Source organism: Papio anubis, chromosome 9 (assembly GCF_008728515.1).
Source record: "Papio anubis isolate 15944 chromosome 9, Panubis1.0, whole genome shotgun sequence".
NCBI classification, from domain to species: Eukaryota; Metazoa; Chordata; class Mammalia; order Primates; family Cercopithecidae; genus Papio; species Papio anubis.
This window is the reverse complement of record NC_044984.1, coordinates 115183172-115207654: the sequence shown is the minus strand read 5'-3', so window position 1 is coordinate 115207654 and position 24483 is coordinate 115183172. Positions and strand designations below refer to the sequence as shown.

The 24483-nt window shown below is 39.8% G+C and overlaps 1 protein-coding gene across 3 annotated transcripts in view; it reads left to right on the top strand.

Annotated features, from left to right (window-relative positions):
• Nucleotides 1–24483, top strand: part of SPPL3 (signal peptide peptidase like 3) — a 147267-nt gene that overhangs the window by 59622 nt on the left and 63162 nt on the right. The gene's annotated exons all lie outside the window — the stretch shown is intronic.

Sequence of the window (24483 nt, the reverse complement as noted above, 5' to 3'; positions counted from 1 at the left end):
AGGAACAAGTTTTTAATACTTGTCTGTAGATGTCTTTAACTTTGTGGTGCTAGTTGTCATTATAACTTTTATGAATCAAGTACACCTTCAGGGGATGTTTATAACCCTGTTCCCTCTTCTTATCTACCTAAAAAATACCAGGTTTCTATGTGTGATTCTGGGCCACAATTTCAGATTTTGAGCCCTTCTTCTTGCTATCACAATTTTAAACCATTTATTTTCTATCTGGAATACTGTACACAGTCTGTATTGGTGATCTAAAATAATTCAGCCTGCAGATCCTCAAATTTACTATTCCAGATATGGAGAAATATTGGGGCATGATGGAAGTTTTAGATGTAATAGTTTATTTAGTATCAAATTTTGCCTTAAATGCCTAATAGTACAGGTGCACACTTAAATATACAAGCCAATAATCCTATGACTCGCGCTATTGATCAGTGGTGAAAGCAAAAAGCTATGTTATATTGATGCTTATTTTGCTGTAAAGAAAGAAGTAATTGCTAGCTTGTCAGATATTGAGCCTCTCTAACCAAAAGAAATTCAGTTATCACTCTGTGTTTGACCTTTCACTTTCCAAACTCAAAAACCGAATAGATTTGGGTAACAAGGGATACTTGTTTTTGTAACATTGGGCTAATTGTATAAAGCACAGACTGGGACTTGCCCAATTAATACATTTTGTTTCATATTCCAGAACTTCTGACTTACACAGTCAAGTAATTTTAACGTAATTCACATGAATGAACAAACTGAGGCAATTTCTCTTTCCACCCTTTTACAGAAAATAATTATAACTTGGCCTTTTATTTATCATACTTCCATAACACGAAGGTTTCAGGAATCTATAATGAAAATGTCAGTTGGGATGGGGAGACTATCCAGATGTTTTGTGCATATATATATAAAACTTTTTTTTTCACTTAAAAGTACACTAGCAAAGAAAACTGATGAATAATAAAGATTTTAATAGTTCAAAGTACTGTGTATCTCCTTTTTTTTTTTTTTTTTTTGAGATGGAGTTTCGCTCTTGTTGCCCAGGCTGGAGTGCAATGCCATGACATGGCTCACAGCAGCCTCCACCTCCCGGGTTCAAGCCATTCTCCTGCCTCAGCCTCCTGAGCAGCTGGGATTACAGGCATGCGCCACCACACCTGGCTAATTTTGTATTTTTAGTAGAGACGGGTTTTCTCCATGTTGGTCAGGCTGGTCTCAAACTCCCGACCTCAGGTGATCTGCCTGTCTCAGCCTCCCAAAGAGGTGGGATTATAGGCATGAGCCACTGTGGCTGGCCTGTTTCTTTTTTTAGTAAGTTTTTAACAGACCATAAGATTCATCCCTTCATAATATAGAATTCTATGATTTGTTAATTTATTTATTTGTTTGTGAATGAATGAAGGAAGGAAGGAAGGAATGAATGAATGAATGAGATGGAATCTCACTCTGTTGCCCAGGCTGGAGTGCAGTGGCACAATCTCAGCTCACTGCAACCCCCTGGGTTCAAGTGATGTTTTTATTTTTATTTTATTTTTTCAGACTGATTCTCACTCTGTTGCCCAGGCTGGGGTGTAGTGGCACAATCTCACCTCACTGCAACCTCCGCTTTCCAGGCTCAAGCCATCCTTCCGCCTCAGCCCACCAAGTAGCTTGGGACTACAGGTGCTCACCACCCCGGGCCCAGCTATTTTTGTATTTTTTGTAGAGATGGGTTTTTCCCATATTGCCCAGGCTGGTCTTGAACTCCTGAGCTCAAGCGATCCACCTGCCTCGGGCTCCCAAAGTGCTGCCACCGCATCTGGCCACAATTCTGTGGTTTTTAGTTGTGTAATCATCATCACTAATTTTTATCCCCCTCAAAGAGAAACCTGTACATATGAACATCTATTTTCTATTCCCCTATTTCCCCACCCCAGCCCTATGTAACTATTAATCTTCTTGCCTGTTCTGGACATTTCATATAAATGGAATCATCCAATATATATGGCCTTTTGTATCTGACTTCTTTCACTTCGCTTTCATGTTTTCAGAGTTCATCCATGCCAAGCAAGTATTAGTATTTTACTGCTTTTCTTTTTTTTTTTTTTTGAGGCAGAGTCTCTGTCACCCAGGCTGGAGTCCAGTGGCGCTATCTTGGCTCACTGCAACCTCCCCCACTGGGTTCAAGCAGTTCTTCTGCTTCAGCCTCCCAAGTAGCTGGGATTACAGGCGCTGCCGCAGAGCCCGGATAATTTTTGTATTTTTAGTAGAGACGGGATTCCACCATCTTGGCCAGGCTGGTCTTGAATTCCTGACCTCGTGAGCCACCACGCTCGGCCATATTTTACTCCTTTTTTATGGCCCAAAATATTCCATTGCATGGATATATAGCACAATTGGTTTATTTCTCAGTGGTAGACATTTGGGTTATTTCTGCCTTTGGGTTATGAGTACTGCTGCTTTGAACATTTGTTTCATTTTTTTTGTAGATGTGTACATGTGTTTTCAGTTCTCTTGATTGTATACCTAGGAGTGGGATTGCTGGGTCATATGGTAACTGTGTGTTTAACAATTTGAGGAGCTGAACTGTTTTCCAAAGTGACTGCACTGTTTTGCAGTCTGTATCTTATTGTTTCTTAATATAGTTGTTGACTAGTCCAGTGAAAGAATGTGTTGTCACATATACATCCAGACAGAAAAAGTCATTTAGCCGCAGAGTTAGGAATTTTAGTATGCTATTTCCCACCTTTGGTTATTTAAAGAAAAAGACTTAAATTTAAGATGAGTTCAGGAAAGCTCATGAGGTTTTTTGAGTCTGGCCACTCTCTTGGAATGGTAACTATTATAGATACCAATAGGTACCTTGGCAATACCTCTAATTCTGACTTTACATATGCTCCTTGTTTACTCTAAAAATTTTATCTGTTGAATGTTTGGACGCAAATAACAGAACAGAGAGCCCAAATGGCTTAAGTGATAAATTAGTTTTTCCAATACAGTAACTGAAAAATCCAGGTAAAACTGGCTTCAGCCAAGACTTGATCCTCCACACTGACTAGACAGCGTTCCCGGGAGGCTTAAATGGAAGTCCCCGAACCAAATCTTGGCCCTGATTGATCTGCCTTGGCTGTGTGCTTGTTTTTGGTCACAGTAAGCTGGAGCTGGGAGTGAATATAATCCAAATCAGGGTTCTCCTAGGAGAGGAAGGAAGAATGTATGCTGGAGAAGTATCCAACAAGGGTGTACTACAGAGTCACACCTCTCCTGTAGAGCTGATAAGGAAGTAATAAATACACATTTCCTGTATCTGATAAGCTACTGAATTCAGATAGCCTATCTTTCAGGAGACCAATTCTTTTTCTAACCTTTCGTAAGGATCCTTTATATGTCTACGTCCTTTTATTCTTTCTTGTTTGGTAAACCTTATTATAGTTTTGTTTAAGACAGTTCCTTTGTTTTAAGTAGTAAATGTGGGCTGTGTTTATAATCACTGTGTCTGAGTTTTATTTTATTTTATTTTATTTCATTTCATTTCATTTCATGTTATTTTATGTTATTTTATGATGTTATTTTATTTTTATTTTATTTTATTTTTTATTTTATTTTTTGAGAGAAGTCTTGCTCAGTCGCCCAGGCTGGAGTGCAGTGGTGTGATCTCGTTTCACTGCAACCTCCGCCTCCTGGGTTCAAGTGACTCTTCTGCCTCAGCCTCCCAGTAGCTGGGATTACAGGCACCTATCAACACACTGGGATAGTAGAGACTATACCATTTTGATATTGTCAGAATTTAGGCACTAGTCATGTGTGTGTGTGTATATATATAACAGCTGCAGGAAAGGTAGGAAATGCATTATTTTAAAAATCAGGATTATTTTACCAAAAAGGAGGGAGAGAATAAATGTTGGAAGTAAGTTTGCAGTCTCTGCCATATTATAGTTTTTGTTTTTTCCTTTTTAGGTGGGTGTTTTTAATTGCCTATTAAATTGTGGTAGTTGAAGTTATCTATTGACTTACAGGAATCACGTTCCCTTCTGATAATAAATGGAAGGTTGCTGTATGATGTAAAGAGTAAGTACAAATACAGTGCTAAAAAGCATAGAAAATTCAGAAATCTTCAATGCCTTCAAATGCAGCTAAATACCAATTTGGATTCAGGAAGAACTAAGATTTTAATATCATGTATTTCAGCTAATTGAAGACTGTTGATTTAACATTATTTTTGTACCACCAATAAAAAAAATGCTGCCAGTTATAAAATGCGCTCCAATTTCAGAGCTGTTAAAATGTGAGGAAAGTACGTCTTTGACAATATTAACCTTTTTCATGTCTGCCTTTTGTCTCTTCACATTTCTCTCTAGCCAGTTGAAGGGACAGTTACTGCTTGTGATTGAGAACTGTTTGGTCAAATGCAGATAAACTAGGCAAAAATAATACAGCATATTAAAAATATAGTTAGCACTTATTAACATCAGCTATACAGCCAGTTAGTCTTTCCTTATAAACCTGAGCTAACAAGTTACATTAAAATATTACTGCTCTGTATCAGTTATATATTATCTATTGCTATAAAACAGACTACCTCAAAACCTAGTAGCTTAATGTCACCATTTTGAAATTTTTATTGACATAATTATAGATTCACATGCAGTTATTAAAAATAAAAACAATGCAGAGAGATCTCATGTTCTCTTTGCCTAGTTTCTCCCAATGGGCAGCATTTTGTAAAACTCTTAACAACACAACCGGGATATTGGCATTGATACAACCCATTTATCTTATTCAGCACTTGCGCTCATATATGCACGTGTACATGCACACGTTTGTGCATGTTAAGGTGTGTACAGTTTTATCACCTGCCTGTGTTTCTGTGTGCACCACCACAGTCAAGATGGTGAAGGGAACTAACACTGAAAGTATCCCTTGGGTTGCCCTTTTGTAAGCATATCCCACACCTTCCCGGTGCTAACCCTCCATTCTCACTCTGGTCCCTGACCCCTGGCAGCCACTAATCTGTTTACCATTTTAAAGTTTTGTCCATCCAGAAATGTTATATTTGCTCATGATTCTTCGGATCTGCATTTGGGCAGGGCTCAGTTGGGATGATTTGTCTTTGTCCCGTGTGGTGTCTGCCGGACTCTACCAGCACTGAAGGATTCAGGATGGTCTCATTCACATTCTTAGAGCCTTGGTACTGGCTTTTGGTTAAGGTGTCTTAAGTGCTCCTCCCCACAACTTCTCTCATGTAGTTGTCTTTCTCTGTATGGCCTCTTTCCAACAGGAGAGCCTGGACTTTCTTACATGCCAGCTTCAGGTGCCAAGAAGTCAAAAGTGGAGCCTGCTAGATCTCTTTTCAATCTAGGCCTAAAACTGGCACAGCCTGCTTTCTGTAGCAGTCTTTTGGTTGGCAAAAGTTGCAAGGATAGACCAGATTCAAGGGGAGGGGAAATGGACTCCCCTTCTTGGTGGGAAGAGTAGCAGATGTATGCAGAGATGAGAGGCATTCTTGGTGGCCAGCTTTACAGACAATGTTGTGCACACTCCAAAGTTACAGAAATGATGGCACATGGATCTGCTTGGATTTGTTGTAAATGCTACCTTACTTCAATTTTGAAATGTGAATTCGTTTGAATTCCATAAAAAGTACAAAGGAGAATGTGATATGGTTACATAGTTTTCTGTTGCTAATGCCCATTTCAGATAGAACAGTTCTGTTGCAAGGAAAGTTGCCAGAATTTAAGTTATCAACCAAATCTAAGGATTCCCAAGAGGCCTGTGGTATTTGCAGAACAAGTGGTTGCTTGAAGTGGCTGTTAAGATGTTAGGAATGGTTCACCTCTCTCTCGTTTTCCCAGGCTAGCTGTTTCTTGTGATCCTAAAATAGCAGGGGCTTGTATACATAGTGCCAGAATTCTGTAATACTGACTTGGAGAGACCACACAGATTTCTGTCTTTACATTAAGCTTTTTACATCAAGGCGTAAGGATATTGTTTTTCAAGATACTATTAACATAGAAGAGATATTTTAAGAGGGAGAAGAGTTTTTCAACCAAAGAAATGAAACCAGTAAAACATTTTCTCAATATTTTTCTGACTATAAAATGTTAAACTTCCTTCGTTTTGTTTTAAGTGGGTCAGAGGATGGATCTTAGATTTCATTGTCAGAATTCTTGATCATCTATAACTCTATGTATAACATCATACATAGATATATAACATCTATGACTAACGAATAAGCTTGCCTAGATTTCTGGAAGGAGAGATAACTGAAGAACTATTGCTTAGCAAGGGCTACATGCTTAGAGAGTATTTCATAAATCATGAGGATGGTTAAGGGTAGGTGTGGTTTCAAAAATGCATTTTTCACTCTGAGTTTAGAATTATATGTTATTTGGCTAAGCTTCTTTCCTGCCTTCCTTTCTGAGTGATAACTGATTTTACAGACATTTAGTATGCACTGTCGATCTGTGGAGCATATTGTTAGATATCATGAAAAGGAAGTTAGAACAGGGTCCCTATTTTCTGGGAGACTGTGGTCTAACAGGACAAATAAGATGTATGCAGAGAGCTAATATAATACCAAGGTGATTAACAGAAGAGTTTCAAAATGAGGCAAGAATGTTACAACAAACTAAGCTTCCTGAACCACATTTTTCACCCCTATAAAATAGATTTGTACTGTTTTTCTTCCATCTCTAAAGTATTAATAGTTCAGAAATGTATGTTTCAATTATTAGTTGGAGGGTTAGTTTTTATAAGATGTATCAGATTCCATGTGATGATTTGAAAGATTAATTATTGTATAGTTTTGGCACATTTTACCTACTATGTGCACATAGTTATGAACACTTGTTTTATTATTGTTAATGAAAAGAGGACAGAAACGGAAACACAAAAGGTTACTTTTAGCTCTGGTTAAACTAGAGTAGTGTAGGACCTTCATTTACTGGTTTTCATACTAATGGTGAAAATAGCACAGCTGATCTCTGTTCACTAAGAAAGAAAAGGAGAATGAGTGTAAGACTGCAGAAGGAGTATTACTGTGACGGGAAAGGAAATGCCTTCCTTTGTTTTAGCAAAGATTTGTAACATCTCCTTGGTTGGCAGCATCCATGGTTCTCCTCTGCTTCCCACCTCCCGAATATGAAGGTGTTTACATGGAACCTGTTCATGGCCTGTCTCTCTTCTGGGCAGTCTCTCAAAGGGTACTTCAGAGGGCAGAGTCCCCATCAACCACCCCTACTCAGAGCCCACTCCAACCCCTGTTGGAGACAACCAAACAGACTTCATGGACCACTGATCGCACTTCACCACTCCATCGCCCATTTGTTAGCCAGGGGCATGGTTGGCTTGGAACTGGTTAGCACATGATTGTGCTGCAGGGTCAGGCAGCTACAAGGAGTAAAAATGAACTGAAAGATTCTCATTCTATCTCAGTTGTCTGTTATAAACTGAATACTTAAAATTCCATCTGTGGTGGTTTCCTTTTTTCTGTATTCAGCAGAGGTGGTTAACATAAAACTAGTTCTAACTGTGAACTCGTTGGCTAGGAAGAACTTACAGGCCAAATACTGTAATTTCAGGACATGATACTATTTCTCTCACAAGGTTGCTTCATAAGGATTAAAGTAGAGCACATATGAAAGTGTGTCACCCTGTATGCATGCTTATTCTCAAAGGTCAGTACTGCGCAGACTCACAGTCAGCTTCACGTGTGTATGTCAAGATGATATCTCAGTTTTGAGCTGTAGCGCCACATTTGCAGCCTACTTCAGTTATGTAAATTAAAAATGGATCTCACCACTTAAATATTCCTCTGTCACTTGAAACTCAACACACACACACACACACTTTAAAACTCAACAACACTCCTTTTTTCTCCCTACTTGCATGCATCTGTTTTTCCTCCTTTCTTTCTCTTTTTCTTTTTTTTTTTTTTGGAGAGATGGAGTCTCACTATGTTGCCCAGGCTGGTCTCCCAACTCCTGGCCTCATGTGATCCTCCCACTTCAGCTTCCCAGAGGGCTGGAATTATAGGCATGAGCCACTGCGTCTGGCTTGTTTCATGTTTTTATTACCCTGCTTCCATCCTCTCATTTACCCAGCTTCATTCCTACATGTCTCTTGCTCCTCATACTAAGTCATTCCCAAATGCTGTCCATCCTGCTTGTTAAAATGTTTCTGGTATCTGCCTTGATTCAGACATTCTTCCTAGAACATTATATTAGTTTCCTATCTAGGCTGTCTCCTTTTTAAGGCCTGCCACAGACATTTAACCTCTCTGGACAACCGTGTTTTCCTCTATTCCCTTTCTGGTACCCATGCTCCAAGTAAGCACCAAGTACTTAACACATGCCCCACACTTCTTTGCCCTTATGCCATCGTTCATATTGTACCCTTTGCTTCTGAATCTTATTCTCCCTGAAAGATCTCACATTTTCAGATCCTACTTATTCTTCAAGAATAATTTGAATTTTACCTCTTCAGAAGGGGCTAATTTGACCTTTACTGTTGTAAGCAATCTCTTCTTCCTTTGAACTCCTATAGCTCTTATGTTCCTTTATTGAAATTTAGATTTCTTTGTAGTGCATCTAAAGTTACTTTATGCACATCTTATTACTTAGATTGTAATCTTGACTCAGAAGCAGTGAGTTATCACCAGATCCCCTTAATGCTGATGTGTGCCTAAAATAGTCTCTTATACTTTGGAAGTGCTCAGTAAAACACACTGGCTGTTTTTAAAGAGTCTTCCTGTGCAACTCAAATCTCTGATATTAAACTACAGTATGGAAACAGGCCTCCTGTATGGTATAGTCAGCTTTGGACCTGCTGTGAGGGCAACCTTGTGTTTCTTCCTTGGATATAAGGATTTCCAAGTAAAATAAGAATTTCACTTTCATTTCCAAATAGCGTGTTGTTGTTGTTGTTGTTGTTGTTGTTGTTGTTTTTCAGACGGAGTTTTGCTCTTGTTGCCCAGGCTGGAGTGCAATGGCGTGATCTCAGCTCACTGCAACCTCTATCTCTCGGGTTCAAGCAATTCTCCTGCCTCAGCCTCCCAAGTAGCTGGGATTACAGGCGTGCACCACTATGCCTGGCTAATTTTTTGTATTTTTAGTAGAGATGGGGTTTCTCCATGTTGGTCAGGCTGGTCTTGAACTCGCGACCTCAGGTGATCTGCCTGCCTCGGCCTCCCGAAGTGCTTGGATTACAGGTGTGAGCCACCATGCCCGACCCCAAATGGCTCATTTTCTTTAAGAGGTGGCACACCTGTATTTTCCTTTCTCTTTTTTAATATTAGAGTCAGAAAATAATAATATAAGGCAAAACCAATCTCTCATAATTCTTGGGGGGATTAATTAAATGTCATACTCCACAGTACACAACCTAAATGTTGCTTCTTATCTCTAAGGTGTCCTGTTTTTATGGGTAGTAATAATGAAGCTTTATGGATTTCAGTTTCACATTTAAGCTTATGGTCTGTTTTTGCATACAGTGTGAGGTTTTTTGTTTGTTTTGCATATTTATATCCAGTTGTTCAAACACTATTTGTTGAAAAGACTATTCCTAGTCTGGACCCAGTAGTTTATGCCTCTAATCCCAGAACTTTGGGAGGCTTGAGGCAGGAGGATCACTTGAGCCCAGGAGGTCAAGACCAGCTTGGGCAACATAGGGAGACCCCCATGTCTACAAAAAATAAAAAACTTGAGCTAGGAGTGGTGGCACATACCTGTAGTCCCAACAACTCGGGAAGCTGAGGCAGAGGATCTCTTGAACCCAGGAGTTCGAAGCTGCAGTGAGCTGTGATCACGCCACTGCACCCCAGCCAAGGCAGCAGAGCAAGACTCTATCTCTAAAACAAAAAAGACTGTTTCTTTCCTCTTGGCACTTTTGTTAGAAACTCATTGGTTGTAAATTTGTGAATTTCTGGAATCTGTGTTCCAGTGAACACTACGTGTATTCCTCACCAATTCACACTATAAATACTGTAGTTTTATAGTAAGTCTTTAAATCAGTTAATGTGAATCCTCCAACTTTTTTTCCCCAAAATTGTTTTGGCTATTCTCCTTCCTTTGCTTTCATACAAATTTTAGAACTAGCTGATTGATGTCTACAGAAAGGAATTTTGTAGTTTTCAGTCTCATTGATTTCTGCTCTGTATTACTTCCTTCCTTCTGTTTACTTTGAGTTTAATTTGCCTTTTTTTCTAGTTATTTTTTTTAAGGTGAAAACTTAAATCATTGATTTTTAAACCTTTTTTTTATTTTCCAATATAATCACTTAATGCTGTAGATTTGCCTCTATAAACATTGCTTTAGCTGCCTTCCACATATTTTGATATGTTTTCATCCTCATTCAGTTCAAGATATTTTCTAATTTTCCATATGATCTCTTATTTGACCCATGGGTTATTTAGAAGTGTGTTTCATTTCCACATATTTGGGGATTTCACAGATTTTGCTTTGGGTGATTTCTAATTTAATTCCACTGTAGTTGGAGAGCATATTTTGTATAATATCAGTCCTTTTAAATTCTTTGAGACTTGGTGGCTCATGCTTGTAATTCCAACACTTTGGGAGGCTGAGACGGGCAGATCACCTCAGGTCAGGAGTTTGAGACCAGCCTGGCCAACATGGCAAAACCCCATCTCTACTAAAAATACAAAAATTAGCTAGGTTTGGTGGTGTGCACTGAAGTCCCAGCTCCTTGGGAGGCTGAGGCAGGAGAATCACTTGAACCCAAGAGGCGGCGAGTGCAGTGAGCCAAGATGGCACCACTGCACTCCAGCCTGGGCAACAGAGTGAGACTTGTCTCAAAAAAAAAAAAAAAAAAAATTCTTTGAGACTTGTTTTTATTGGCCAGTCTGGAAAATGGTCCACGTATGGTGTTTACCATTAGCTCTTGGAGGGTGCGTTTTGATTCATGATACAACTTAATGATCCCAGCTGAGGCTGGGGGGCACAAGCCAGGTTGAGCTAGGGAGTGTTGTAAAATGGTTTAAAGCATGACCTCTGGATCTAGAACCAGGCTGCCTGGGTGGGACTGCTAGTTCTTCTTCCTTGAAGCTATGAAGCCGTTTGACCTTGGACAAATTAATCTCTCTGCTTCAGTATCCTCATCTCTAGAGCTGATAGTGGAAGTATGTTCCTCAAGGAGATGTTGAAAAGATGAAATGAGGAAAATGTAAACAGCTTGTACAATGTCTAGCAATGCAGTAAGAGCCCCCAAAGTATTAGCTGCTATTATTATTGTCGTTCCTATTATTATAGCAGCAGTTATATTTCTTGGTCTCATAGGCCTTTCAAATAAGCTTTGTCTGGCTACTTGGATAGTTTTTAAACAATTACTTCCCTGTTAAGGGTATTTCTCATGTTTATTATATAAAGAAGTTCAGTCAGCTTTTGTTTGGGTGTTTGTGGTCCCCCTATATACAGGAAAACAGAGTTTGGAAAAATATTTAAAACCTACACTTTCAAAATACTGTGATTTAAACTCTAGCCAAGAGTTTGACTCGTGCTAAGTCAAGTTTCCTCTGAAAACATTCTCAGGGTTGGCAGAAATCACCAACTGGAGAACAGAGTCCAGCACCCTTTATAACTACCAAATAAAAATAACCTTTTCCAGTGTATGACATTTAAATTTTGACACTCATTTTACAAATGTCTCAATTTTGTCAGGATTAATTAGAAAATTCATAAATAAAATCACCCAGGGTATCTCATTTTTATTTCGGTTTCAAACAGTAGATTGTATTGGTGTTTTTTCCCCTCCTGGAGTTCTGGACAGCAGGACTCCAGGTGTAAACTTAGGTGAAAACTCCAAGACATTATTTGATGTGAATCTCTTTAGAGAAGCTAAAGATCAAAGACCTTAGTTATTGATCCTTTGTATATACTTCTGAAAAACAAGGGTATTAAATATTCTTGTTGTTGCTAAGGCCAGAGACAGCCGAGTGTCTGCTCTTTGGAGAGATTTTGCGGAGACTTTTATCACTTACTAGGCTGTGTAACACTGAACAAGTTTTCCCTGTCTCTGTTTGTTTATTTCTTCATATATAATTAGGGATAATAAAAGTTAACTATCTGAGAGGTTGATAAAGTTCCATATAATGGCACTTGGCACATAATAAATGTTTAACAAATATTATTTGCTGTTACGATTGTGGTTGTTGTTATTTACATTTAGTTTTTGAATCAACAGTTAATGACCAGGTTTTTCATTGATTTTGTTTTCAAACAAGATCCCTTCTTTTTTTTTTTTTTTTTAAGATATAGTCTTGCTCTGTTGCCCAGGCGGAGTGCACTGGCACAATCCCAGCTCACTGCAAGTTCCGCCTCCCTAGTTCACACCATTCTCCTCCCTCAGCCTCCAGAGTAGCTGGGACTACAGGCGCCTGCCACCACGCCTGGCTAATTCTTTGTGTTTTTAGTAGAGATGGGATTTCACCATGTTAGCCAGGATGGCCTTGATCACCTGACCTCGTGTCCGCCCGCCTCAGCCTCCTATAGTGCTGGGATTACAGGTGTGAGCCACTGCGCCCGGCCGATCCCTTCTTTTCGAACAGAGCTTCCGGCCTGGCATGTGGCTAACGCCTGTAATCCCAACACTTTGGGAGGCCAAGGTGGGCAGATTACTTGAGGTCATGAGTTTGAGACCAGCCTGGCCAACATGGTGAAACCCCGTTTCTATTAAAAATACAAAAAAAAAATCAGCTGGGCGTGGTGACGCATGCCTGTAATCCCAGCTACTCCGGAGGTTGAGGCAGGAGAATCTGTTGAACCCGGGAGACAGAGGTGGCAGTGAACTGCGATTGTGCCATTGCACTCCAGCCTGGGCAACAGAGCACGACTCCAAAGTATGTGCTATGGGACATAAGACCTGTTACCTGCTCTAAGAAAAAAGAGGAGGAAAGGATAAATTTTGTGGGAAAATGTTTTATGAGCTTCATGAGGCTCTCTACTTAAGGCCAGAAAAAAGTCAAGTGGTGAAATGCATTGTGCTTAGCTAAGCACTTACCAGACCTACTTGTCCATCACTGCTTTTAGTCATGTAAATCAGTTAAGTTCTTGAGGACACTTTTGTTCCATAGAATCTGCTTGGGAAACACTAAGAATTTTTCATCAATATTAAAGTTTTCTAGATGTTTGCCTATTGGCACTTTTATGTTTGCTTTAAGGCATTAGCCCAGCCATGACTTCCTTTGTCTTAACCTTTTCTTCCCTCTGAGTCACTAAATCCTTAGTGTAACCAAAGCACTTTAAGGCTGGCCTCCTTTAAAGAAGTTGGCCTGCTTTACAAATGAGGATGGATGAGAGCAAGGGGGAACTTGGAATTTAGATATGACCTTAGTGTAAACATGTATTTATAACATTAGGGAAAAACAGCAACAAAGTTTTTTTTCAGGGGGTCGGGGCACTTGTATTACATGACTGCTGCACGATATAAAAGGTAAATTGCCTTTTATATTGAGTTGATGAGTGGCGGCCATGTCTAACACACTATAACTAGAATAGTGTACAGATTCTGAAGTCAGTCTCCCCTATAGAATTAAAATAATTTTCTTTACTCTTCTCATTTAATCATTCCTCAGTTGAAGAATTTATAGTGATTCCCTTGACCATAGTAACATTACTTGTTACTAACACTCTGCCTACCAGATAACGTTCATTGAGGCTGGATGGGGTGGCTCACACCTGTAATCCCAGCACTTTGGGAGGCTGAGGCGGGCGGATCACTTGAGGTCAGGAGTTCAAGACCAACCTGGCCAACATGGTGAAACCCCATCTCTACTAAAAGTAATTAACCAGGTGTGGTGGCAGGTACTTGTAATCGCAGCTACTCGGAAGGCTGGGGCAGGAGAATTGCGTGAACCAGGGAGGCGGTGGTTGCATTGAGCCAAGATTGCACCAGTGCACTCTACCCTGGGCAATAGAGCGAGACTCCATCTCAAAAAACGGGAAATGTTCATTGAGAGCTTAACTCTGTAAGATACATATCATCACCCTCATTTTATAGGTAAGAACATTGAAGACTAGAGAGGCTAACTTGCCCAAGGTCACACGATTTGCAAAGGACAGAGTCAGGATTTGAACCCAGGCCATCTGCTACAGAGGCTGTGATCTTAACTGTTCTGTATCACAAGGCACTTCTCTGTCTGCTCTGCATGTTTCTTCATTAGCCCTGTTCTCATTATTGCCTTAGGTGTTGCTCCCTCTCAAGCTGAGCCAATTTGGGGCATTTCCAGCTTCTTACTATTATATGTGCCATTTCTTGTGCTTAAAATACACCCTTTTTTTCAACCAATCTTCTGAGAAACCTTCTGTGGTTTACCTTGCCCAACTCTTGATGTCTTTCTTTGGCATCGTGACTCGTTTCCACAGTGCGTAGATAGTCATTATTCTTTGAAAGGAATTTAGGTCTCTCTCTCTCTCTCTCTCTCTCTTTCTCTCTCTTTTGAGACAGAGTTTCATTCTTGTTGCCCAGGCTCAAGATTTCGTTCTTGTTGCCCAGCCAAGATGGCAATGGCACAATCTCAGCTCACTACAACCTCCGCCTCCCAGGTTCAAGCAATTCTCCTGCCTCAGCCTCCTGAGTAACTGGGATTACACATGCCTGCCACCATGCCTGGCTAATTTTTTTGGTATTTTTGGTAGAGACCGGGTTTCACCATGTTGGCCAGGCTGGTTTCAAACTCCTGACCTCAAGTGATCCGCCCGCCTCGGCGGATCCCAAAGTGCTAGGATTACAGGCATGAGCCACTGCCCCCGGCCTTAGGTGTGTCTTTTTATATGTTAACTCAATATAGAGAATTTCTACCTTATGAATTTTATTAAAGTAGGTGATTATTTTATGAAACCAATTCTTGAATTTAAGGACATTTCAGCTTAGGGTACTTTCCAATCTTGCATTTTCTTTGAACCTGCTGCACGTAGCTTCTTTACGTCATGCTGAATAACTAACCCTGCAGCTTGTTATATGGAGGTGATTGAGACCTGCTGGCATGAGTACTTTCATAAAGTCTCATCTCTGCTTCAGCTTGTTATTGCTTATCTGACCTTTCTGGTCTCAGTAGAGAAGGTGTTGTTTCTCTTTCCTAAAGCTAATCCTTTCTTTCTTGCTTTCTCTAGAATCTTGCCCGCATAGTCATTTCCCTCATTTGGTTATCATTAATCTTTTGCTCTCTAAGAGCGTCTATTTTTTCTGTCTTCGGAATGGCACAGGTACCCCCTGCCATCCTTAAAAACCCATAAACAAAGCCACTCTATTGACTTTTCACATTGCCATTCAATTTCTCTCCTATCTTCTACTGCTCAACTTCTATAGAAAATGACATAAACTCACTATTCCCACTTTCTCTTTCCCCACAATTCTATTGAAACTGCTGTAGAAGATCACGTGCAATAATCTCTATTAAAACGTGTAATAATCTCTGTTTCAAATAGCCTACTCTTAACCCTTATGCTCTTCTGCTGATGTTAAGAGGGGTAATGTGGTGTAATACAAGCATGGACTGTTGGAGCCATACTGACTGTTCACATTCTGTTTCTGTCACTTTCTGTCCATTTAACCTTGGGCAGTTTTCTTGTATGTTGCTGCCCAAGTTTGCTCAGCACATGTACTCAGCATTTAACTCTTCCTTGTTGTATCCCAGAATGATCTTTTCTCAGCTCTCATCTCTCCTTGTAGTAACTCCTAATTTCCATTGAGGCAGCTGTTGAGGAAAATGAAACCGAAGATTGAGTGCTGAGAGGAAACGTTTTACTATCAAAGAGAGATCCCAATCTAGCATAGAGTGGAGGCTCTGGGAGATGAGGTTTGAGGGAGGAAAAATGGGATAGGTCTTTTAAAGTCAAAAGAAGGCAGAGCACCTCAGTTCCGTATTATTAGGAAGGTAGAGTGTCTGGATGTTGCTGATTGGTGGTGCTGTTTGGGCTTATTATTAGGTAAACTTTAGGCCAGGTGGAGGTGATCCACGTCAAGGTTTCTGCCTTAAGTTGTGACCTCTAACTGTCTCTGCTACATACATGAGTGCCTAAATTGGGATTTTAGTGCACAGTCAGGTATCTACCACTGTTAGTAGGCAAGGTAGGTAGGTAGGTAGGTCTAGGTTTGAGTTTGTCATAACCCATGGAAATTTTGACTCTTGCCATGATTTCTTTTTTTTTCTTTTCTTTTCTGTTTTTGAGATGGAGTTTCACTCTTGTTGCCCAGGCTGGAGTGCAATGGTGCGATTTCGACTCACCGCAACCTCTGCCTCCCGGGTTCAAGCGATTCTCCTGCCTCAGCCTCCCAAGTAGCTGGGATTACAGGCATGCACCACCACGCCCGGCTAATTTTGTATTTTTAGTAGAGACAGGGTTTCTCCAAGTTGGTCAGGCTGGTGTCAAACTCCCAACCTCAGGTAATCTGCCTGTCTCAGCCTCCCAGAGTGCTGGGATTACAGGCATGAGCCACCGTGCCCGGCCTAACTCTTGCCTTGCTTTCATTCTCTTTGTCCAGTGAATGTGTCACTGGAGATTGACACACTGGACAAAGAAAGGTCCCATTAGTTCTTCTTTCAAAATATAGTTTGTGACTATAGCACCTCCTCTTTCCACTTCTTACTAACCTAGACTTGGTCACCTTGTGCCTAGATTATCATAAGAACCTTACTTGGTCTTTTTGATTCTAGTCTATTCTGCCCAGTTTATCTACACTGAATATTTCTGCCTGATTAATTTTCCAAAAATATTATTATACAGTCTTAAGATTTTTACTCTACTGGTTGAATAAAAGTAATGTTTTCAGATGACGTTAAAACTCCAGCAGCTAAAATCCTGCTAACAAACCTTGGCTTCAAGTACACCATAATTTAACCCCTCTGTAAACAGAAGCTGACCTTGCAGTGAGTCTCTCTGGAATTCCACTCTTCTGTAAGACAAGCGATACTTGCTCCTGTTGATGATATTCCTGTATATCTGTTCCCTGTTACTAGAGGGTTAAGATCATGACCTTTATTCTTTTGGGATTTGTTTTCTCGCCTCCACTCTATTTTCTGTCTACCAAGCCAAACTCCTTTGAGGTGCTCAATAAACAGATGCTCTTTAGTGTTTCATAACTCACTAGAAAAATTTTTCTCTGAATTCATTAGGTCTGTTTGATAACAAATTCAGTTAACTGAACTGGGGCTGCTTTTGCCGTAATTTCCTTTTTAGTGTGTTAGGCTTGTTTTTTCAAACTAAATTAGATTATGTAGTTTTTCAATTATTAATTTAGTAAAACTTTATTATTTTGGATTTAATGAATTAAAATTTGTGAACATTGTTCTGGATCAAACTAACGTTACATAAGTTTGGATCTGTCCTTTTTTTAAAATGAGTTTAAGGTGTTAGTAATTAAGATTCCATTTGTGTTGTAAATATAATGACTATCCAGTAGACTTAAGGTAGTGTCATATAGGGAAGGGCGCACTTTGAGAATGGGACTGGGGGTGGGGGCATGTTTACCCTTTAACATTTGTTCCATTCCATCTGCAATTAAGCTTTGTAGAAATGTATTGTTACAGTAGCTACTTAATTAAATTGTCTTTTCAAGTGAATAGCGCATGGAAGCTTGTTTCTGTTTCCTGTGTGAAAAACAATGTCAAAAGTTTAAGAAGGCCCCAGGCATGGTTCATGCTTTTAATCCCAGAATGTTGGGAGGCCAAGGCTGAAGGATCACTTGAGCCTAGGAGTTCAAGACCAACCTGGGCAATATGGCGAAACCCCATCTCTACAAAAATTGCAAACAAAAAAAATTTAGCCTGGTGTGGTGGCATGCGCCTGTGGCCTCAGCTAATTGGGAGGCTGAGGTGGGAGGATCACTTGAGCCCAAGGAGGTCAAGGCTGCAGTGAGCCACGATCATGCCACTGCTCTCCAGCCTGGGTGACAAAGTGAGACCCTGTCTCGGGGGGGGGGGGGAAGTTTAAGAAAACCGTTGTATTTAAATTGGGCTCTTTGAAAATTAAATTCTATAGAACTTACTCTGTAGTATTACTTGTTAAATTCTATATCCGACTGAAGAACACAAGCTTTTAGTATTTAAGTGAAAAATATAGCCAAATCAGACATCACTAACACTTCTTTGTCTTTTTTGCTAACGTGTCCACCAGAATCCTGTGTTCCATTAAAAAAAAATTTACTGTTATTTTAAAAACTCAAGTCACACAGAAATGTGAAGTAGTCCCATTTTTAATAAAAGTGGTTTTATGTAATACATAGGTCTTCAGCTTGCTTCTTCCTAACAATTCTTCATGCCATTCTTTTAAATTTCTTTGTGGGCTGGGTGCGGTAGTTCACGCTTGTAATCCCAGCAGTTTGGGAGGCTGAGGCAGGCGGATCATGAGGTCAGGAGATCGAGACCATCCTGGCTAACATGGTAAAACCCTGTCTTTACTAAAAATACAAAAAATTAGCCGGGCGTGGCTCCTATAGTCCCAGCTACTCGGGAGGCTGAGGCAGGAGAATGGCGTGAACTTGGGAGGCGGAGCTTGCAGTGAGCCGAGATTGCGCCACTGCACTCCAGCCTGGGCGACAGAATGAGACTCCGTCTCAAAAACAAACAAACAAAATTTCTCTGTGATAGAGTGAATTATACAAAACACAATGACTGTAGTAAAACCAACAGGCTAATTCACCCCACTGTGTCAGGTTTTTCATCTGTACAAAATGGGGATCATAATGGGAAGCACTTAGGACAGTTCTGGGCACATGACTCAGTAAAAGATTGCTGTTACTACTTGGAAAAGGTAATCGTCAGCATATACAGATGATTACCAAAGGCACGAGAGTAGCCAGTACCACCCAGAGATGAGGTGTGGAGGAAGAAGTAAAGAGAAGCGATAACAGAGCCCTGATGGGCAGAGGAGAAGGAGAAAGTAAGGAGCAGCCAGAGAGTGGAGAATAAATCCAGTGGGAGCTGGGATAAAATTGTTTCAAGAAAAGGAAGTGGCTACTGTTGTCAGATCCTGCAAGGGGAGGGAGGTTATCAGGTAAGATACTGACTGAAGTGTTACTAAATTAAGTAACAACAAGATTGTTGATGATCTTGGGGAGAGCAAATTCCATAAAGTGCTGGGGATGGAAGGCACAGTATAACAAGAAGATACCAGCGAAGACAGCAAATACAGCCAGATCCCTAGGTTTGGTAGCCCTATGTGAACTGGCCTTTCTTCCTTTCGTTGCCTGTCCTCCCCACTCCCCCCTACCACACACATACTCTCCATCTCTCACAGGCACCCTTGTGGGAATATGCTCTAGCTCTTGCTTTTTCTTTCTGTCTCTTGCACGCATGATCACTCATTCTTGCTCTCTCCTTTCTAGCCCAACTGAACTGCTTGACTGCTTTGTGATCTCCCAGCAGGTCACACTGTCACGTGGGCCTCCATGCTGAGTTCCTACACCTGTCTGTGCCATGGCATGATTTGGTAACCTGTTTACTTCTTTTTGTCTCCCTATTAGGCAATTCTTGGTGGGTGGTAGGGGCTGAGTCTTCATCATGGAGTGCCAGTACCTCGCAGAGTACCATGCATGTGGTGATACATAAGATAGGACGGAACAGTGACCACAGGCATTTATTCTAGTTGAAGCTTGCAGCAGATATGAGATACTGCAAGTTGTTGGATAGATTTGGTTTGACTTTTAGATACGTTGAATTTGAGGTGACCGCAGTATATGCAGGTAGAAGAGGAGATTTGCTACTGAAATTCAGTCTGTCTTAGAAATCCCTCCTTGCTCTGGGACCCAGGAGACTTTTCTTCTTCAACTTTTTCATCATCCCAGATAGAAACTCTAGTTTGTCCTGATAGAAGTAATGGATGAACTGTGATTTAAACTCTTAGGCTCCTGTTTGCTTGTCCACAGAATTTGTCACTAGGAGAGGTTAGCCCCTAGGAAATAACTAAATGTCAATTTGTAGCATTCATTTTTATAAGTCATTGGAAATTTTCTTCTTGAAGTCTATATTTTGGAATTGTATAGATGCTTTTAAGACTTCGTTTCGGCCGGGCGCGGTGGCTCAAGCCTGTAATCCCAGCACTTTGGGAGGCCGAGACGGGCGGATCACGAGGTCAGGAGATTGGAGCTTGCAGTGAGCTGAGATCCGGCCACTGCACTCCAGCCTGGGCGACAGAGCGAGACTCCATCTCAAAAAAAAAAAAAAAAAAAGACTTCGTTTCTAGAATCATTTCTAAGACTATTATCAGCATTAAATGGCAGGGAATAATCTTTTAATGAAACTGATACAGTAAAAAACCAGTTCCTTTAGAGGTTAAGACCAGTTTTTAAAAATTTCCTAAAGTTTTATGAAAGTTGTTATTGTAAAATATACGTAACATACAATTTAAAATTTACCATTGAACTGTTTCTAAGTGTACAGTTCAGTGGCATTAAGTACATTCACTTACGTTTTGTGCAACAGTCACCGCTATCCATTTCCAGACCTTTTTCATCATCCCAAAGAGAGACTCTGTATGCATCAAACAAAAACTCCCCATTCCCCTTCTCTCCAGTCCTGGTATCCGCTATTCTGCTTTCTCTTTCTATGAATTTGCCTAATCTAGGTCTGTCATATGAGGTGAATCATAACAATATTTGTCTTTTTGTTTCTGGTGTATTTCACATAGCATCATGTTTTTGAAGTTGATTTATGTTGTAGCATGTATCAGAATTTTCTTCTTTTGTAAGGCTGAATAATATTTGATTGGATGGCCGTACCACATTTTGTTTATCCATTCCTTCACCGGTAGACACTTGGGCTACTTCCACCCAACCCAACCCATTATTCACAGCCAAGCCATTGTGAAAATTGGTGTATAAGTATCTGTTTGAGTCCCTGCTTTCAATTATTTGGGGCAAATACTTAGGCTTCATTAAGTTTTATGATCACATATCCTGAGAGGATATTTAGATATTCAGTAGCATTTTTCTTATGAAATAGTAATTTCAACCAGCTCGTTAACACAGATTTTTGCGAGTTTTTAAGGAGATTTATTTTGTACAAGTTCTAAAGCAGTCTTGGATTGTGATACAAAGATACCTTTAAAAGCTGCATTGTAATTTTTTTTCTGTAAACGAGTCCCTTGGCCAAATAAAAATGCAAAACTGCTTTATCCAGCTTGTACCTATTGGCATTGTCTGAGGAAACCAGTTGCCTAATTTTTTTCCCTTACCTTATGTTTGCTACAGCCAGAACAGGGCTGTTTCTGGCTGCAGTGTTGAACACAGAAACTGCAGTGTGTTGCTGGTTGTATGCTGAAATCACGATAAAATGCACATGCTTTTGAAACTATGATGTGAGGACCTGTCTTAGAGGATAATTCATAGGAAAAAGTTGAAGCATATTGCCATCGAAGTCTTTAATGTAGGGTCTTCTTTCTGTTTCACCCCTGCCCCCGCAATAAATCCTTTCTTATCTATCCTAGGCAATAAGATGTATTAGAAAACAAAATTACTCCAGATCATCTTGACTGCCTTGAAGAGTAATACCTTTCTTTCTTTTTTTTTTTTTTTTTTTGAGACGGAGTCTCGCTGTGTCGCCCAGGCTGGAGTGCAGTGGCCGGATCTCAGCTCATTGCAAGCTCTGCCTCCCGGGTTTTTACGCCATTCTCCTGCCTCAGCCTCCCGAGTAGCTGGGACTACAGGCGCCGGCCACCTCGCCCGGCTAGTTTTTTTTGTATTTTTTAGTAGAGACGGGGTTTCACCGTGTTAGCCAGGATGGTCTCGAACTCCTGACCTCGTGATCCGCCCGTCTCGGCCTCCCAAAGTGCTGGGATTACAGGCTTGAGCCACCGCGCCCGGCCAATACCTTTCTTTCATATGAATTTGCTCAGTCAGCAGATTTTGTATCTCCGATGGAAGTAATCATTTTTTCATTGTACTAGTCTTGGTAAAATATAAAATATCAACATATAGTGTATTTCATATATGTCTTGCCATGAAATATTTTGTGATAATGCAGGGATAATATTTTGATACTTTTGCAAAGATGGGGGTCTCCCTATGTTTTTCAGGTTGGTCTTAAACTACTAGGCTCATACACTCCTCCTGCCTCAGCCTCCCAAAGTGTTGGGATTACATGCATGAGCCACTGCGCCCAGCCTTAAGTGACTGTTTTATTTACTACTTGTACCTTGCACGTAAATGGTTAAATTTAATAAATTTTTATTTGATAAGATACCTATTCTGTTATTAAGCTTATAATACGTATTTGGTTTTTTCCTTTAAAATATGGGGAAATGTGGAAAAGAATTATTTCCAACATTATGTTAGACTAGTATTTTTAGATAAAGATACAAATTAAGTCCTATTTCAGCATATTTCCATAAAGGGAAAAATGAACATTTCTTTAGGTATGGAATACAAGTCATTTTTTGCATATAATTTTTAAATTTGAAATTTTGGATAGCAAAAAAATTGTAACACCTTTTGGTGTTTTGTGATCTGTAACAATTACATGTGAGAAAGTGTTGGCAGTTTGCATAGCCAGAACTTGTGGGCAATTCCCGAAATGTGGCTCATGGACCATGGGAGATTCCTGAGACCCTATCATGGGGGTCCATAGGATCAAAGTGTTTTCATAATACTACTAACATTACTTGTCTTTTTCATTTTTGCACCTTTTTTCTCATGGTGGCAAAGCAATGGTGGGTAAAGCCTCTGGTGCGCCCTCACCTGAATCAAGGCGGTGGCACCAGGCAATACTGGTAATCATCGTATTCTCCACCACCAGGCACACGGGTTATCTTCTGAAATGCCATTTACACTTAGAATGTTCTTGATGAAGCAGTAAGTTTCTTTTGTTAAATTTCAACCCTTGAGTACACTAAGTGATAAAATGGAAATTTTTAATGATAAAATGGAAAATTTCCACAAAGCACTTCCGCTATATACCAAAGTACCGTTGGTTATCTTGAGGAAACCGATTGTGCAGTCATTTGAGATGCTAACTGAACTAGATTTGTTTAAAATTGAAATAGCATTTTTTCTTGAAAGAATGACTGATGTGCATAGTTGGCAGATAGTTTCTCAAAAACAGATCAAGTGAACCTGTCACTTAAAGGGGAAAAAAGTGTTTTTATCAATGATAAAATTTGAGCTTCCAAGTGAAAATAGAATTTTTGAAAATTTGTATTTGCTACCATGAGCCCCAAGAATGATACTAACAAATATGATTTTTCAGATATTGTATAATGAAAAGAGACAACATCTGGAAGAGCAGCATAACTCAGCGAATCAGTGTCTTCCAGATTACCAATGCATAATGTTACAAAATCATCCATGGGTAAAAAGGTTCACACAAAGTTCAGGATAGTCCAGTGGATTTTAATGTAATATAGTAAAATCCAAAAAAAATCCACTGAGATAGTTTCAAATTCAACATTGCAGTAAACCTTTAAGAAATTACTACTTGTTGAAATTTAGTGTAGTATCAAAGAAGAATATTGATAGTTATCTGAAAAGGCTATTAAGTACTCCTTCTTTTCCAACTATCTGTGTAAAGCTGGATTTTTTCATAGAGTTCAGTTCAAACAACATATGGCAGTAGATGGAATGCAGAAGCCGATATGAGAATCCAACTATCTTCCATTTAAGCTAGACATTAAAGAGGTTTGCAAACATGTAAAGAATGTCCCTTGTCTCGCTTAATTTTTTTGTTCTGTTTTGGAAAATAGATATTTGCCCTTTAAAAAATGTTATTTATGTTAACATGTAATGGTTTTATTATGTATAAGTAAATTAATACTTTAACTTTTTCTCAGCTTTAATTTCTAATACAGTAAATACTACTAACTCACATGTACTAAAGCTCTTTGAGAGTCCTCAATTTTAAGAGTGTAAATTGTTTTGCAACCACAAAGTTTGAGAAGTGCTGGTCTAAGGCAATGTCTGTGCAGTGTTAGAATAGTAGTTGCTTGGTTTTGGGGTGGACAAGAATGCTTTCATTGTATAGCTGGAAGGCTGACACATAGAACACGTTATAGAACAGTACTCTCTGTGTCTCAGTTTGGCATGATTTTTAGCAGGATATGTGTTATAAGCACTTGCTGGTAAAGCAGCTAGAAATAGATTTTTGACCATAGAGCAGTTACTAAAATCCAGCATGGCTCTGAAAATCTTAGGGTTTAGAGTTTAGTCTTGTATATGAGAGACATGTCTGGTAACTCTTTGTCTATTAAGGTAAAGGCTTGGAATGTAGTTAAAGAATTAGTGGTCTTCATAATGAATATATAAAATATTTCAACTGAACAGCTGGCCTATATTGATACGTCAGTTGACAAAGTCTTCAAGACTGTTTTCAATCCATTTGGCTAACCTGATTTCGGCATGTCTCAAATGCATGTATTTAGTTTCTTTCTGTGTTTCAGTGAGAATTCCTTTATCTCAGAATAGAGTAGTTCCTGTCTTTCATGTCCGTCCAGAACCTCTGGGAACAGACACCTCAGTAGGAGGGCCTGAAGAATGACACATTTCTGTTGATGCTTTGGTAGAGTCTGA